This window comes from Pelmatolapia mariae, linkage group LG14 (assembly GCF_036321145.2).
Source record: "Pelmatolapia mariae isolate MD_Pm_ZW linkage group LG14, Pm_UMD_F_2, whole genome shotgun sequence".
Classification (NCBI taxonomy): Eukaryota; Metazoa; Chordata; class Actinopteri; order Cichliformes; family Cichlidae; genus Pelmatolapia; species Pelmatolapia mariae.
In genome coordinates this window covers 37,393,825-37,409,827 of record NC_086239.1, presented here as the reverse complement: position 1 = coordinate 37,409,827, position 16,003 = coordinate 37,393,825, and the positions used below count along the sequence as shown (strand labels likewise).

General features: G+C 42.1%; 1 protein-coding gene across 3 annotated transcripts in view; it reads left to right on the top strand.

Moving 5' to 3' along the window:
• The window catches only part of si:cabz01090165.1 (uncharacterized protein LOC100333421 homolog), a 400,716-nt gene extending 385,255 nt beyond the window's left edge, over window positions 1–15,461 (top strand). For all 3 annotated transcript variants that reach the window (XM_063493435.1, XM_063493434.1, XM_063493433.1), the window contains exons 15-16: window positions 10,191–10,240; window positions 14,131–15,461. The gene's annotated coding sequence lies outside the window, so the exon portion shown is untranslated. The remainder of the gene's footprint in view (window positions 1–10,190; window positions 10,241–14,130) is intronic.
• Window positions 15,462–16,003: the final 542 nt, after the last annotated feature.

The window sequence follows — 16,003 nt, the reverse complement described above, 5'->3', positions numbered from 1 at the left end:
ATGCAAACAGTTTTGTCTCCTCCTCCGTGTCTCTCCTCTCTCTGCTCTATCGTTATTTGTCTGATTTTAATGAGTTGTTTTGTTTTGATGCTTCCTATCTCTTTTCTGCTCCTTTCATTTCTGAGATCAAGGTCGTTCTGTTTGCGCGCTATCCTTCACTATAGCTTTTCTCTTTATCTTGTGATATTTCTGCTACCAATTTCACTCCCAAATTGAGATGTATGCCCTATCTCGACGTATCCTTCAAAGCTCTCAGGGATTCTCTCCTCTTCACACAATTTATTAGCTATTTCTTTTCTTTTCATCTCTGTATGAATTGAAAGATTGGTCGTGTGTAGTTCAAGGGATGGAGCATGACACTAACACTCAGGGGTGGGCATCTTCATTCGCTGTTAAACCAAAAAGGCAGAAGAAGTCATCAGTGCCTGTGGTTCACGTGCCCACTGTGGTCTGAGACCTTTATATTTCTGTCTCTCTCTGATAATATTTCATAATGAAAATTACAGGAAAAAACCTGAGATTACCTCTTCTGTCTGTTTAACGTGTTGTCTCGTTTCCATTCTTGGGTTTCTTTGCCGCCATTGCCTTTAATATTAAATGTAACGTAGCATGCAGTGATTTCATGTGGGTTGGTTTTACTTCCTGCAGACCATTAAAGAGGTTCATACATGATTTCCTTTAGTGTCGGTTGTAATGGTCTGCTTGTTAAGCGATTGCATATCGACCGTGTTTCTGGTCCCAAGTCCATTCTTGGAGACTGGGGTTCTGCAGTATTTTCAAAGCACTGGCTTTATTTTAATGCTTCAGACATGGGTCACCGTCTTGCCAAGTGTAGGCTTCCTTGTGATTTCCTGAGTGAGTGTGGGAAAGTAGAATGGGAGACAGAGCCTTCAGCCGTCATGTCCCTCTCCTTATTTGTGCTCAGGAGACAGACACTTCTGCTTTTAAGATTTGGCTGCAAACTTTCTCCTTTTTTTTGGCTTGTTAGAAGTCTTCTTGTTCAGTAGAAAGAGCAGCAGTTCTGTTGTAACTGTGGAACGTGCAGTGTTTCAAATGTCAGATAGTCTACGTTTCAGGTCATTGATACTAGTTTCCTCATCAGTAGTTCTCTTTCCTTTACGCTGCTTACATGGCTACACTTCAGTGGTGGTTAAATTTAGCAGATTCAGTATGATTACATCAGGATGAAACCATACAGAATGAGCATATATGGATAAAAGGAAACGCAGCGTAATATCCCAAATTATAAGCCAACTCCTCATCTTCCTCTGTGTTTAAACCTGAGCAGTCAGAAGCTTTAATGGTTTAAATTTGCCTTCTAAAATTCATTCACTCCAACAGACATACTATAATCAGACTTAAAGAAACTCTGTAGATTGGCAGCGTTAGTGCTAAGACCCATAATGCAACACTGCAGGGCTGAAGGGGCTTTCACACAGGATGTAACAATGGTGCTCCTGCCCTCTGAAACTCATTTGTTCCCATGCATTATGTGGTTCAAACATGGTTCGTCACTGTGGAGAGTAAGCACACGGCACACAGCTCAGGAACTCTGTCACAGCCAATAGAAATGAGGCATGCAGCCTGCAGGAAAGCACAAAGGAAGAAAAGCTGATGGTAAGTGTGGATAGAGTCAGTCATAGGATACAAGTTTGCATTTGTAATGACAGCACAATTTTGCATCCAGGTAGACATGTCAGGTCGCTGTGTGTAAACACACTTTAGATTTGTTATGTGTTATTTCCAGTAGCTGCAGATCAACGCAAAGCTTCTTAGGTATGCTAATTATGAGAAGAGTTAGAGTTTTTCTGAATATTTCAGCTCTGTGCCCGCTGAAGATTTTCAAATCGGTGAACATGGTGGCGAGCTCAGAGTATGCTGCATCCTTTGTGAAAACCCCATCACCCTTTACACCTTTGCACCTCTGATCAAAGACAAACAGATGCTTTTGGCTGAGATTTTATATGATCATTGTCCAGGAATCCTTGTGCTTATTTTTCTGCCTCCCCTCTTTTCTCTCTCACTTCTTCTAACCTCTATTTTTACACTTATGAGTTGTTCTTTCCTCCCTCTTTTATCTGGCAATCGTGACCTTTATTTGGGAACGCTTTGTCATCTCTTCCCCCTCTTCCTCTGAATATCCTCTCCTTTTGCTCTGTCCTCCCTTCCTGTTGTCCCTGTTATCTTTTCTCTCTTCATTCATCATATCCTCCCTGTAATAATATACCTCTCATCTAAAAACTCACATTCTGCACACACACACACACTTGTCCATACACACAATGAAACACTCATTTTTTTCCTCATGGAAGCAATCTCAGCATTCGCCACTGACCCTTTGGCCATTTGTTGTAGGTCCAATATGTACCACATACATTCACACAACAGAAACCACACAGAGGTAATCTCAACACACCTGCTTCCTCTCCAAACCAAATGAACTGCTGGTCAGCCTGAGTTACTGCTCCCTGAAGGGCCATCAGTATCTTACCTGTTAAACATGCACATGGCCAAACAAAGCTTTACAAACACACAGCGAATCTTTACATGAAAACGTTTAGTTCAGATTTTGCATCACTCCCCAGCATAGTGTTTCCAGATGTTGCTGGTGATTCCCTTTCGCTCGTACAAACATCATCTGGGTGGATTGGCTTAAATTTTGGGACTAACATCTGTCTGCCTGTCTATGAATGATATTAACTGTGTGACTCACTTTTTGTGTAGAACAATCCTCAGATTAGGAACCAGTTATGTCCATTTCTATTGTCCAGCAAAAGATTATTGTTAATGGGATGATTATGATAACAAAATCTACTGTTGGCTGTTCCTGGGTTGTAAGTGCCACCATTCACTTTCAGTTTGGCAGAGTTTTACAGGAGACGCCCTTCCTGACACAAACTTGAAGGGGATTTGTGTCTGGTGTGTCCGGCTAGACTCAAACCAATAACCTTCCGCTCACTGCTACACTATGGAGGCACAGAAGCTGAATGTGATCACAAAACTGGAAAAATATAAGCTCATCCACACTATGGTCACTCACTGCGGTGCTCGAGATCAGTTTATGGTACTATGAACATGTCATGCTTTGATCAAACAATATCAGGAACATCTCTTTGTCAATACCTCGCAGATCCTGTGCCTCCTAAACAATCTTTAGAATAATAGTTAACCTGCTCTCACTGTGCCTGCTCATATTAGTATGCTAACTAACATTAGGTAGCAAACGATCACTGAAATATATTTCTGACAGATAAAATCGGACCACCATTTTTTTCCCTAGCTCAAGTATAGAAAGCTTAATCAAACCTCCCCAGTTCTTTCTCATCCAGAAAGTCTGTTTCTGTTATACAGAGCCAAACTTAAAGTGGCACGTTGGAGGGAGCAAGGACGAATGAGATCCTGATACAAGACACATGCAAAGGTGGACCTGCAGGCAGCCAGGTTACTTTTTACAGCGAGCTGTGGGTTTGCACCGTTCCAGGCTTTTATTAACGTGTCTGCACAGAGATCATTACACAATAAAAATGCCTTTTCTCCATAGGTCACAGAGTGACAGTCAGGGAGTTTCCTTTTCACTTCTCTCTATCACAACTATTACATACAGTCTTGAAGTTTCTACATTAAAAGAACAAGTACAGCATCTTCATCAACACATGGATGCCTCAGGATCTCGTGGTTTTTGGTCTTCTAGACCAGTGTTTAAGGCACACCAACAAACAAAAATGTCACAAAGAGCATATTGATCATTTTTTCCCGCGCAGCAGGTATCTGGGTCAAAGTTTTCTCCAGGACCCAGGTCAGACTGACTACTTTATCTTTTCAAATATTTATCTATTGCTATGTGTCGTCTCACTCACAGCATGACTATTATGTCATTTCTTCTTCATCTTCTTCTGTTTTACTGGCAGTTGGCGACCCCTTTAATTAGAACAGGTAGTTGTACTGCCCTCTAGTGGAAGAGAATATAATTGTTCTGCCCGTTACTCACGCCGATCGCTGAGAGTACTAATCAGACGGAACCAGATAATCTTCCACGGCACACCTGATCGTTTCTCACAGCACACCTATGTCCCGCAGCACAGTTGGGAAACACTGTTCTAGACATCGCGCAGGTCAGTTGTATTAAGCATATTTCAGATTTATATAGTAGAATAGTAACAACACAGTCCTCCGCTGGTGAGTCATACATGCCGCCTGGGTTTCAGCCTACAGAACTTTCCCAAAAATTTCTAACAGAAAATTTGATGCTTTGATCAAAAACATACTGATTCTCATTCAGCTGCCTTTCATTTATTTGAATTAGCCACATGTAAAACCTGACCTTGCACTGTTGTATTTCTGTCAGTACGTTAGTCACTCCCTTGGGCCTGCTCATTTTTTCACCTGTTAATTTGTGCAGCTGTAGGCAGATTGCTGGTCAGTATTGAAATGAAATGGCTGCATCTTTGTTAATAAATGAGGGTTTTGTTCGTTGATCACCGACAGAATTTTCCACTCCCATCGGTGCATTTTTGTGATTGCAGCTTCACACTAATTTACCTTGATTGGTAAATCTGGCCCTGAGGCTCGTTTCTTTTGACTTTTAATAAAACACCGATAATAATAAACCACCTACCTACAATTGTGTTAACAGCACTGACCTGCTGAGACATAAACACAAGATGGTTGTGGTTTTCTGTGTTTATACTGTGGTGTGTGAGGCATTAGTGATGTATTGTTTGGGTCTTCTGGGTTCTTAAGGGCTGTTCAGGGCTTTTCTGTGCATACCACTCTATGATAGAGGATCTATCAGACTGGTATCTAGGGAGTTTGGAGGCTGGGAGGATGCCTTGTTTTCTACGAGCTTTTCCTGAGCAGGATTTGTAGTGTAATGTTGGGCGCTGGTTGCTTTGAGGAGGCTAGTGCTTAGTCAAGGTTTGGGTAAGTGATATCTGTCAAAATAAATCCACCTGAATCCCAGAACTCAAGATTACGTGGGATATCATACTGAGATCATAAATACTATGGACTTCTCTGGTGGGTTTTAATGTTGTGGCTGCTCAGGTGTACTTTGAGGTAAGATGCTATGTAAAACTTTATAGATTAGTGTATAGCAGGGATAGAGAACCCTATTATACAAGCACCAGGATGGCTACATGCAGTGCCATCATTGGAGCATCGCTGCATGTAGACAACAAGTAGCGACAAGGGGAGTAGATAAATGCTAAGACAAAAATGTCCTTTCAGCAAAGTTGACCTTTCAGAGAAATGAAGCTTGCACTACACAAAAGTGGACATACACCAAGCTATAGAACTGCCCACACTGAACAGAAATGCACACAGTAATTCAGGCCTGCTGGCTCTCCAATGCAATCCCACCATCCCATCTCACGATTACCTCAAATAGAGTGAGAGAGTGCAGAGAGGCAGGCAGACACCGGCAGATATCATCACAGGGTGTTCTGTAAAGCCACGAGGCACCAGGGCATCATTCACTGTGCTTTTATTATCCGAGCCTGGCACTTAAGCAGCACGATGGCACAGTGACTAAACTTCAGCCGCAGTGGAGCCTTCGCTGAGGCCAGCAGACCCTGCAAAGAGTCTTAGTGACACCTAGTGGTCACGCCACACAGTGATTTCGATCCATCTGCTTTTATTTTTACCCTCATGTATCTAGGGAAAACAGAAGGATGCTGTCATTCACATTCATGCATTCACACTCGCACACACTCACACTGGGAGCTTCCCAGCACAAACAGCTCCTGCTGCTGAGGGCTGCTGCAGGAGAAGACAAAGATTTCAGAGTGAATCCACTAAGACGGTCATGATTCTGTGTCATTTATAAGTAAGTGCTCGTCATGGGGAGTTCACAGGAACTGGATAAGCACCTCCATCCACCAAAAGCAGTAAGCAAATACCAGTTTACAGCATAAATAAAGCTCCTTAGACTAGTATACAATAGAAATGGTAAATAGTAAATGGCCTGCATTTGTATAGCGCTTTACTTAGTCCCTAAGGACCCCAAAGAGCTTTACACTACATTCAGTCATTCACCCATTCACACACACATTCACACAATAGAAATTACTCCAATTCTGCACACCTTATTGTGTTTCTCATTCATGATTCTGTAATTGCTATAAGCACCAAGTCTACAAGGTAAACAGCTGCCTTAGCAGACAGAGCTCCCATGTTCAGGTCTCTCCACTGACGCGCTGTGAGATGTAAGCCTGGGGCCACCCGAGGATGAGCAGAGACTTTCCCCAAAGCTGTGCCAGTGTTTTCTTTTCTGCTGTGTGTAGATATCCTTTATTGAGCCAGGCCAGATGTAAACCCATGCCTTCTTCAAGGACCCAATGAGAGGAGAATTAACCTTGAGTAAACTCTGCCTGCTCTACATGCAAGGGCCCTACTTTAAACCCAGGACCATTTTCCTAACCACTTAGCTACTGTGCTGTACAGAGATTACGTATCACACTCTGGGTGAAGTTTTCTTCACTCTGTATTTTGCAAAATGATTCTTCCCTCCGACTCATGTACCTCTTGTAGATAAGCATCTGTGAAGCATGATACTACCACCACCATGTTTCACTTATGGTGCTAGGTGAGTTTCTGTTATTGGTTAGAAGATGTTGTTGGAGATCTGCCCACAGAGTTTTTCTTTTTGGCTTGTTTTTGGAAAGGTAAAACGTTGTCATGACTTTTACTCAGAGCAACCTTGGTCTAGTTAGAGAAAGCTCATCCATCTGGTAGAAATGTCAGATTCTGTCCCTTCAGTGACCAATTCACTGACTAACTAACTATTCAATTCAATTCAATTTTATTTATATAGCGCCAAATCACAACAACAGTCGCCTCAAGGCGCTTTATATTGTACAGTAGATCATACAATAATAGATACAGAGAAAACCCAACAATCATGTGACCCCCTATGAGCAAGCACTTTGGCGACAGTGGGAAGGAAAAACTCCCTTTTAACAGGAAGAAACCTCCAGCAGAACCAGGCTCAGGGAGGGGCGGGGCCATCTGCTGTGATTGGTTGGGGGTGAGAAAAGGAAGACAGGATAAAGACATGCTGTGGAAGAGAGACAGAGATTAATAACAGGTATGATTCAATGCAGAGAGGTCTATTAACACATAGTGAGTGAGAAAGGTGACTGGAAAGGAAAAACTCAATGCATCATGGGAATCCCCCAGCAGCCTACGTCTATTGCAGCATAACTAAGGGAGGATTCAGGGTCACCTGGTCCAGCCCTAACTATATGCTTTAGCAAAAAGGAAAGTTTGAAGCCTAATCTTAAAAGTAGAGATAGTGTCTGTCTCCTGAATCCAAACTGGAAGCTGGTTCCACAGAAGAGGGGCCTGAAAACTGAAGGCTCTGCCTCCCATTCTACTTTTAAATACTCTAGTGGCCTGTTATGCTTGGTGATGGCATGCCAACTCTTGGTGAAGTCCTGGTGGTTCCAGACATCTTCTGTTTCATATGAAAATGGCTCTATTATATTCGAGCTTGGTCTTGTCTTGACATAATATGTACATTGCAGGACATTAGGAAGCTGTGAATGACAGGGAGGTAGCAAGTGTAAGTGACAAAGAAGTTATGAAGAGTATTGCTGGCGTGGTCGGGTTCTATTTGGAAATGGTTTGTGAGTATGAAATTTATGTGAATTTATCACCAGAGCACGATACTAATGACATGTATGGACATCAGACGTTGGTATTTAAAATAATTATCAATACAATTTAATTCAGGTAGATTTATATATTACCAAATTACAACAACATTTACCTCGATGTGTGCAATACTTCAAGACAAAGACCCTTAAAGTATAAAGTATGAAACATCAAATGAAGAAACACGTCAGTGGCATTAGTCACAGATCAGCTAGATGTGCATACCTGTGCTATACCTGTGCTATACCTGTGCTATACACCAAGGTACTATTTGAAGCTTCAGGAATGACAGCAGCATGTAATCTGTCATTCTACAGCAAAGCCGCACATGAAATGAAGTAGTTTAGAAAGCGGTCATTCTTTAAATGTGATGTTCTTTAAAATGATAGATATATTAGCTTCCTTAAAACCATACAATAATAATAATAATAATTATGACAATTATGTATTTACCATAATTGTTAAAAGATAAGTTATTTCCCTTTTTGTTCCATTCCTTTTATACAGAGCTGCTTAAACTGAATAAACTGTGTGAGTGCCCATTAAGAGAAAGCAGTGAAGTCCCAACTGAGGCTCTGCTGTTTCCTGATATCTATTTTTACAGGGAGGCCTTTGAAATATAATTTGCAGCATAACATTGCCAATGGCTGCATAAACCCTTTGACAAAAAATAAAACAAACGTTATTTGTTAATCTCCATCTGAAAAGACCTGCGTAAATGTGGCAAGGAAGTAGAAAGCGACGCTGTCAACAGTGAGCTTATATCGTGAAGGAGAGAGCAGCCCAAAGATAGAGAGAGAGAGACAGAAGGGAGGATTATGGTCTTAGTATATTTAGTCCGTGAGACAGATGAGGAGGCAAAAAAGAGAAATAAAGCAAAACGACCAACCAAACAGAGAGAGAAGTGGAGATGAGTCACTGAGCCCCGAGACAGTTATTGACAAGAGAAGATGGAGGGATAAAGAGAGATGGAGAGAAAATAAGAGCTCAGTGATGTGGGAGAGGTGGGGGGGGGGGGGGGGGGGGGGGGGGGGGGGCAAACTTGTGTGAGCAAGAATGACTTTATTGATTATTCGATCTGGGAAACTAGTATGATCACAGTCATCATTTTTCTGTTGGTTGTGAGTTATGGATTGATGAATTTGTGGAAGCGATAATGATGCTTTCAATTGAGAGTCTATCTACTTTCCACTCCCCCACGAATGTTTTGTTGGGATGTCAAAATGCAAGTAGGATGGATGGGTCATTTAATTGCATCACTGAAGGCCTTTCAAATATTTTTGGTCAGTAAACACTTCATTTGAATGTTACAAATCCAAGAAGTTTAAGAAAACTTTTTGTGTTAAATGTAATTCATAATAATCAAAAAACAAGTAACCCTCATGTTAATTTCACAACTGTGGAACAGACTGCAGTGGGCTTATAAGGAGCAAGTCTCACAGTCTGTGGGTTTATGATGCAACCACACCTGCCTCCTCATCCACCCTGCTGGTGGTTATACTGCATTATCCAGCTAAACGCTATGATGGAGCAGATCAGAAAATGCAACTAAACGGGAGTGCTATGATTGAAATGTAATGCCAAAAGATTCTAACCAAATGTCAGCATATATACTGAGGTAGGAATCATGCTGTACAATACAAACTGCCCCACTCATTGACCGATTGAAGGTGTTGCAGCTAATTAAGATTAGCTCCATCCTTCCAGCTTCTTCCACTTATCCGGGGCCGGGTTGCATTGGCAGCAGCCTAAGCAGAGAAGCCCAGACCTCCCTCTCCCCGGCCCCTCCCCCAAGGTGAGAGATATAATCTCTCCAGTGTGTCCGGGGTCTGCCCGGGTGCCTCCTCCCGGTGGGACTTGCCCGAACCACCTCAGCTGGCTCCTTTCGATGTGGAGGAGCAGCGGCTCTACTCTGAGCCCCTCCCGGATGGTCGTACTTCTCACCCTATCTCTAAGGGAGAGGCCAGCCACCCTTTGGATGAAGCTCATTTCCGCCGCTTGTATCCGTGATCTTGTTCTTTCAGTCACGACCCACAGCTCGTGACCATAGGTGAGGGAAGGGACGTAGATCGACCGGTAAATTGAGAGCTTCACTTTTACACTCAGCTCTCTCTTCACCACGACGGTCCTGTGCAGCGTCTGCATCACTGCGGCCGCAGCACCAATCCGTCTGTCGATCTCCGGCTCCCTTCTTCCATCACTCGCGAACAAGACCCTGAGATACTTAAACTCCTCCACTTGGGGCAGGAACTCGTACCTGACCCGGAGTGGGCCATTCCCACCGCTTCGCACTCGGCTGCAAAACCCCATAAAACCATAAAAACCCAATATCTCTTATTTGTTTTTTTCTGCTGATCAGCTAAACAGGCTTAAACTGGATAATGTGGAAAATTGTGAGCTTCAGAGGTGCCTGTAGGTGGATTAGGTTTCTTTTAGACGTGACCTGACAGCTGCTTCCCCATGTGTCTTTCTCGATGGGTTGATATCTGAACTCTGATCCCATCTTGTTGTTACTTTTTGTTGGTTGTGTTTTTCAGATTTACTTACATTCAGCTTCACAGCGCTGGAGGGAGAAGAGGTGAGAGAGGTGAGAGATCAAGCACACACACAAACACACTCGCGTATGCACACAGGTTGGAGGGTAACCACTCATCGTACCACCAGAGATGCTCTGTCAGAACATCTTGAGGGGAGAGAGGGCTGGAAACATGTTAAGCATGCTTTAATAGAGAGAGGGGGAAAATGGAGTGAATGAGGAAGAGATGATGGGAGAATGTAGCAGTCAGCAGCCATTAGCAGGCCTGGAGTCTGTCTGCCTCTAAGTGCTCTGTAAATATCGCCTTGCCTTAGTAAACAACATTATTCTCCTTTATTGGGCCATTATGTAATGGCCTGATCCCCCACAGTATGCAGATTGGTGTCACTCCATTATGTAAGACTCCTATTTCATTATGTAAGCATTCTCCACCTCCCCTCCTCCTTTTCTTCTTCCTCTCTTTGCTTTCTGCTCATCCATCCTATTAACAGTTTCTGACAAGAGGCCACGTTTTTTTAATTTATGTCATCACATATGACTTCATTCTCAATCAGTGTGCACTGATCTTCATATTCAGTGTTTCATAATTCTTTATATTTTTCATATTGTCCCATTAACTGAGTAATGCCACCAAGATATTTAACCCCAATGTCTTTTCACAAAAGACTGCAGTGTGCTTCAAGGTTTATAATTTATCAGATGATGCATTTCACTTGCAACTATACAAAGGTTTTTCACTTTTAATGTATCAATTCATGAATTTAACCATTAAGGTTGCATTGTAGCGTGATGCTTTTTGGAGGCAGAATTTATCATATTTCTGAAACCATGCTGGAGTGCGACATTATCAGCCAAGACTCGCTAGATAAGCTAGTAAACTGTAAGTTATTAAAGAAAAAGAAAGTATAATTTTATTTTACAAACTTAAAGCAACAACATCTTGGACTGTCCATATCAGACATCAGGTCAGTTTTATTACCTGAAAATTTAAAAAGCAAAAAGATTTACCCTATTAGACACTTCACTCTCAGACTGCTGGCTCACTGGTGGTTCCTGAAGTATTCACGTATTCAAGTATGATTCGAGGCAGAGCCTTCAGCTGTCAGGCCCTAGTTTGGAGTCAGGAGAGAGACACTCTCTACAACCAGTAAGTTCAATTCAATTTTATTTATACAGTGCAAATACAACAACAGTCACCTCAAGGCACTTTATATTGTAAGGTAGACGCTACATTAATACATACAGACAAAAACCCAACAATCATATGACCCCCTCTGAGCAAGAACTTTGGTGACAGTGGGAAGGAAAAACTCCCTTTTAACAGGAAGAAACCTCCGGCAGAACCAGGCTCAGGGAGGGGCGGGGCCATCTGCCACGACGGGTTGGGGAGAGAAAAGGAATACAGGATTAAAGACATGCAAGTAATTAAGTAAGCAGATTGGTGCCCTGCTTCTGGCAGAGGCTTTTTCCTGTTAAAACTGAGTTTTTCTTCCCCACTGTCGCCAGACGTTTGCTCACAGGGAGTCGTCTGATTGTTGCAGTTTCTCTGTATTATTGTAGGATCTTCTCTTACGATATAAAGCACATCAAGGTGACTGTTGTTGTGATTTGGTGCTATATAATAACACTGAATTGAATTGAACACAGCTGTTTTGAAGACTGAAACTAACGTTAAACACCAGCCACTTTTTTGCAGTCTGGTAGCCAGCCTCAAGTGGCCAGCAGAGGAACTGCAGTTCCTGACACAGAGCAGAACAACTTAATTTCCCTTGATTGGAAGTATTTCTCAGTGTAGCAAAATAAAGCTTTATTTATTTTACCAGACTAAAGAGGGGCTGGGATGCCCTGTATTTGCATTTCAAATATAAGCAGAAAAGAGTTTGTGGGTGAGAAGGGGATCGTTTCCAAAGCAAAGTATATGCAGGAAAGCTTTTCTAAAAACCTGAAATCTCAGAAGCTGGCCAAGCAGTCACTGAGTCATCAGTACTGAAAAACAAAAAAACCCCGCAGCACACACCGTGGGTTGTTTTTTGGTGTTTTTGTACAAGGTAGGAGAGGATATGTGCATGTTTTTTCTGTTCCCCATAAGTTGGGAAGCCTCAAGTGTGTTGGATCAATAACAAAGAACAAGCACATATTCAAGAAAGCTGCAGTCTATAAATAAAATAAAGACTTCCACTCCAAGAGGCCAGCTCATGAAAATCAAGTTCACTTAAACCACAGAAAGACAAACAAGAAGCAAAACACAGAGTGAAATTCAGTTAAGTGTTCATAAGAAGACGTAAATACAGAAATATAATACTGTACAATTGTTAGGACAGTGTTTAATTATTCAGTCTGTTTCTACATGGAACATTTCACTGAGCTCTATGTTTGTAAGAGAGTAAATCGCATGTATACACACAACGTGCTGTCATCCATGGGTTTCAATGCCACTCTTCTGTCAGATGCTGCTGTCTCTTAAAGATACGCATGAGGTTTTCTTCTCGCATCTGTGAGCTGACATGTTGGCAGCAGCAATATTAGGGATGCATAGTGGTGAAGTTTGTCATATAGGAGGCTTTGGTTTGTGTCCTGTTCGGGAGCTTTGTGTTGTGTGCCTTCTTTTCACTCATTGGTTTGAAAACTACCAACAACAACCTCACAGTTTGCATTAAAATCACAGTGACCCTGCAGATAAAAGATAAGTCATTTTTATTTAAATACGACACAAGCGATCTTTTACAGGTGTCCATAAGTAACGGCTTAGTGAAGATAGTTGTGTTTCTAAACCCGACACGTATGGAGACCTTGTGCGTAAATCTGGGAGACTCTTGAGATTAAAGACTCTGATGAGGGACCTGGTCAAGATAGCCAACAGCACAACCAACAGTGGTTACACAGACTATTAACACACAGACACACATAAAAAGTATATAGATGTACAGATGTACTATTGATGTATTATTTAAAACAATAAATATTAAATATAACAACATTTAAGTGGGAGAATGAGTCACTGACTCGGGGCAAAAACAAAGGCAGTAATATGTCTGTGAAGGTTCTCAGTCATCCAGGTCATCGTAGTCTAAGGAGCTTGGAAAGAAAAGCGTCTGGACTTCTTTAAGTTGCTTGAAGACGTTTCACCTCTCATCCGAGAAGCTTCTTCAGTTCTAGGGTCAAATGGTGGAGAGTCCCAGATTTAAGCCCCGTGGGAGCCATTTATGTCCACTGTGAGCGACCATCTTTGAACAGAGGCGGTGGTTTACGACACCAACTGTCTGCCATCTATAATCCAGTTTTGAGATCCTTCCCAGACGCCTTAATGCCCACTCACATCCTGGGCCATCTGACCTCAGGAAATCATATGATAGGGTGGGGCGAGGTTTCACAATGAGCTCACCCGAAACCTGATTGTGACCTACACCAGTCTTCACACATTGGCTCGTGTGATTAGGTAGAGGATCATTAGGGGGTCCTTTGTCCTTCTTGGGGGGAAACTCCCACAGGGCATAAATCTGGGACTCGCCACCATTTGACCCTAGAACTGAAGAAGCTTCTCGGTGAAGGTGAAACGTCTTCAAGCAACTTAAAGAAGTCCAGACGCTTTTCTTTTCTTTCCAAGCTCCTTAGACAGGCAGTAATAATTAAGCAGAAAACTTGTGACTGAAGAAATTCCCTCCAGGTTAGTTAAAACACCTTTTAGTTTGGTGATGTAAATGAAAATATAACTTAGTGAGTAATAAGACTGATAAATAATCACCTGTTGCAGCTGTCTTACTTTAAGATAATTTCATCCCTTTATTCACTTATCAGAGATAATAATGTGGATTTATCACTTTTTTTTTTTAGTTACTCAGAAAGTTTCAGTCAAAAAACTGAAATCAAACCTAAAGCTTCTTTATGTAGATCAAAAATCACTCACTGACTGTGAACCACTCTCCATCTCTTATCTGTTTCAGGTGCCTCGTGGGTTGTATGTTAACATCCTTCTTGTGAGCCCTGACAGCTTGATACACACTATCCTCTGATGCCACGTCATACCAGACCCACACAGGATGTGACCTTTGGAGCCAGAGAATTCAAAGCCCACCTGCTGATATGCAAAAGACCCCACGCCGCTGGGACGGACATGTTGGATGCAGGTCTGGAACTGGTTCTCGAAACTTTGGATCAGAGGAACGAGATAAAACCCTCACAGAAGCTCTTTTTCTTCCTTCGAGGATGTAAACAATCATCTGATGGGTGTTTGTGTGATCGCTTTGTTTCTGAGATTGTGCAGAACAGATTTCTGTGGACAACATTTCCCCTGGATGTTCTCGTCGTCAGTGGTTGGTGGCACCGCTCTTCTCTTTCCCCAGCATATAGTCATATGCCAAAGGATTACAACAGTATTATGACAGCACTATTACAACACTGGGAGGACACCCAGACTTCCGGAAACACACCTCTTAGAAACTCCATGTTGGGCCTTGGATTGAAAATATGAGCACATTGTCAGCGTCTTGTCTCAAAGCATCTATGATAATAACAAACAGTCAAGAAACTAAACCGTGAACTCTTCTGGCACTTTACTCATATGTTTTCATCTCATCCCTCTGCCCTGCCTTCTCTTGCTCTATTTCTCTTAATCACTCTGTCTCTCCCCTTTTCTCTCTGATGAACAGCTGACTTGTATATCCTCCAGTATTACCAATCTAACTCTTCTGGCTGTGGATGACTTAGAAAATGTTGACATAATCGGTATGTTTGCGTCCATTGTGGATCGGTTCTCTCTGTGTTGGAATATTACAAAAAAATAAAAAAATTAAAATCGGTGTCCCGAGGACGGAGCCTTTAGGAGCACCAGCGGGAAGTGATTCAGCGTCTGCGGCAGCATGCGTGCGTCTCTACACGTGACGGTGAAAGCGGTGAAAACGCTCTAATGCTGGAGAGCAGCTGTGTGTGAACACATCGCTGGTGAACTTGACCGAAACTGTTCCTACCACTAAACGCTGGCACTCGGGATGGTTAAATATACCAAGTGGTTTTAAAAATGGCCGGCAGAACTCGCGCCGTCCCTTCCTGTCCCCCCCCCTCCCCTCCTCCCTCCCCCTCGATGCCCCTCTTTGCCGTTTGACAGTGTCTGTGTTTGTATGCGACATACACCTTACAGTCTTCGATGGTTTGATACCCATGATTTACTTTGAATATAACGAAACTAATGACCACAATAAGGAGAAAAAAACACAACAACATGCGAAATGGGGATTTTATGCTTTCATAGATACAATTATGTGGATTTATAATGAAATAAAAGGTATTTTTCTTGGAAAAAAAGGAATTTGTTGTTCTTCAAATTTCAAAAGAAGACTTCTCTCTAGACAGAAGCACTCTGTTTATGTTTGTTATCCTGCAGTTGAGAGGGATTTCTTCCTGCTTTACTATAAGCAGTAATATCGCACATCCGTGCAGAAGAAACAAAGTCATTTTCAATATTTTAAGAAAGAGAGATTGATTGTGATGTGTTCCTGTAATTACAGCTCTACAGCTCCAAACACTAAGTCTATGTTATCAATGATAATGTTTTTTCTCTGTTTGTGTACTTTAGCTTCAGAGGTGCAATATAACAACCTGAATTAAACATTTAATGTAAGAATAGGTTATTGTGTTGGGCCAAAACAGAGACGTAATGATCAGGCAGAACACTTACAGACTGCAATAACTGCTGCTTGGTTAGTTAGAACAACCTTAAATACATTTAGTGGAACGGCTGCTTAAGATTCTGGTGATTTTGCAGCTGGTTCCAAGTGAAGGCAGGTGCAAATTTAAGCAGCCCATTCTAAATTCATCGTG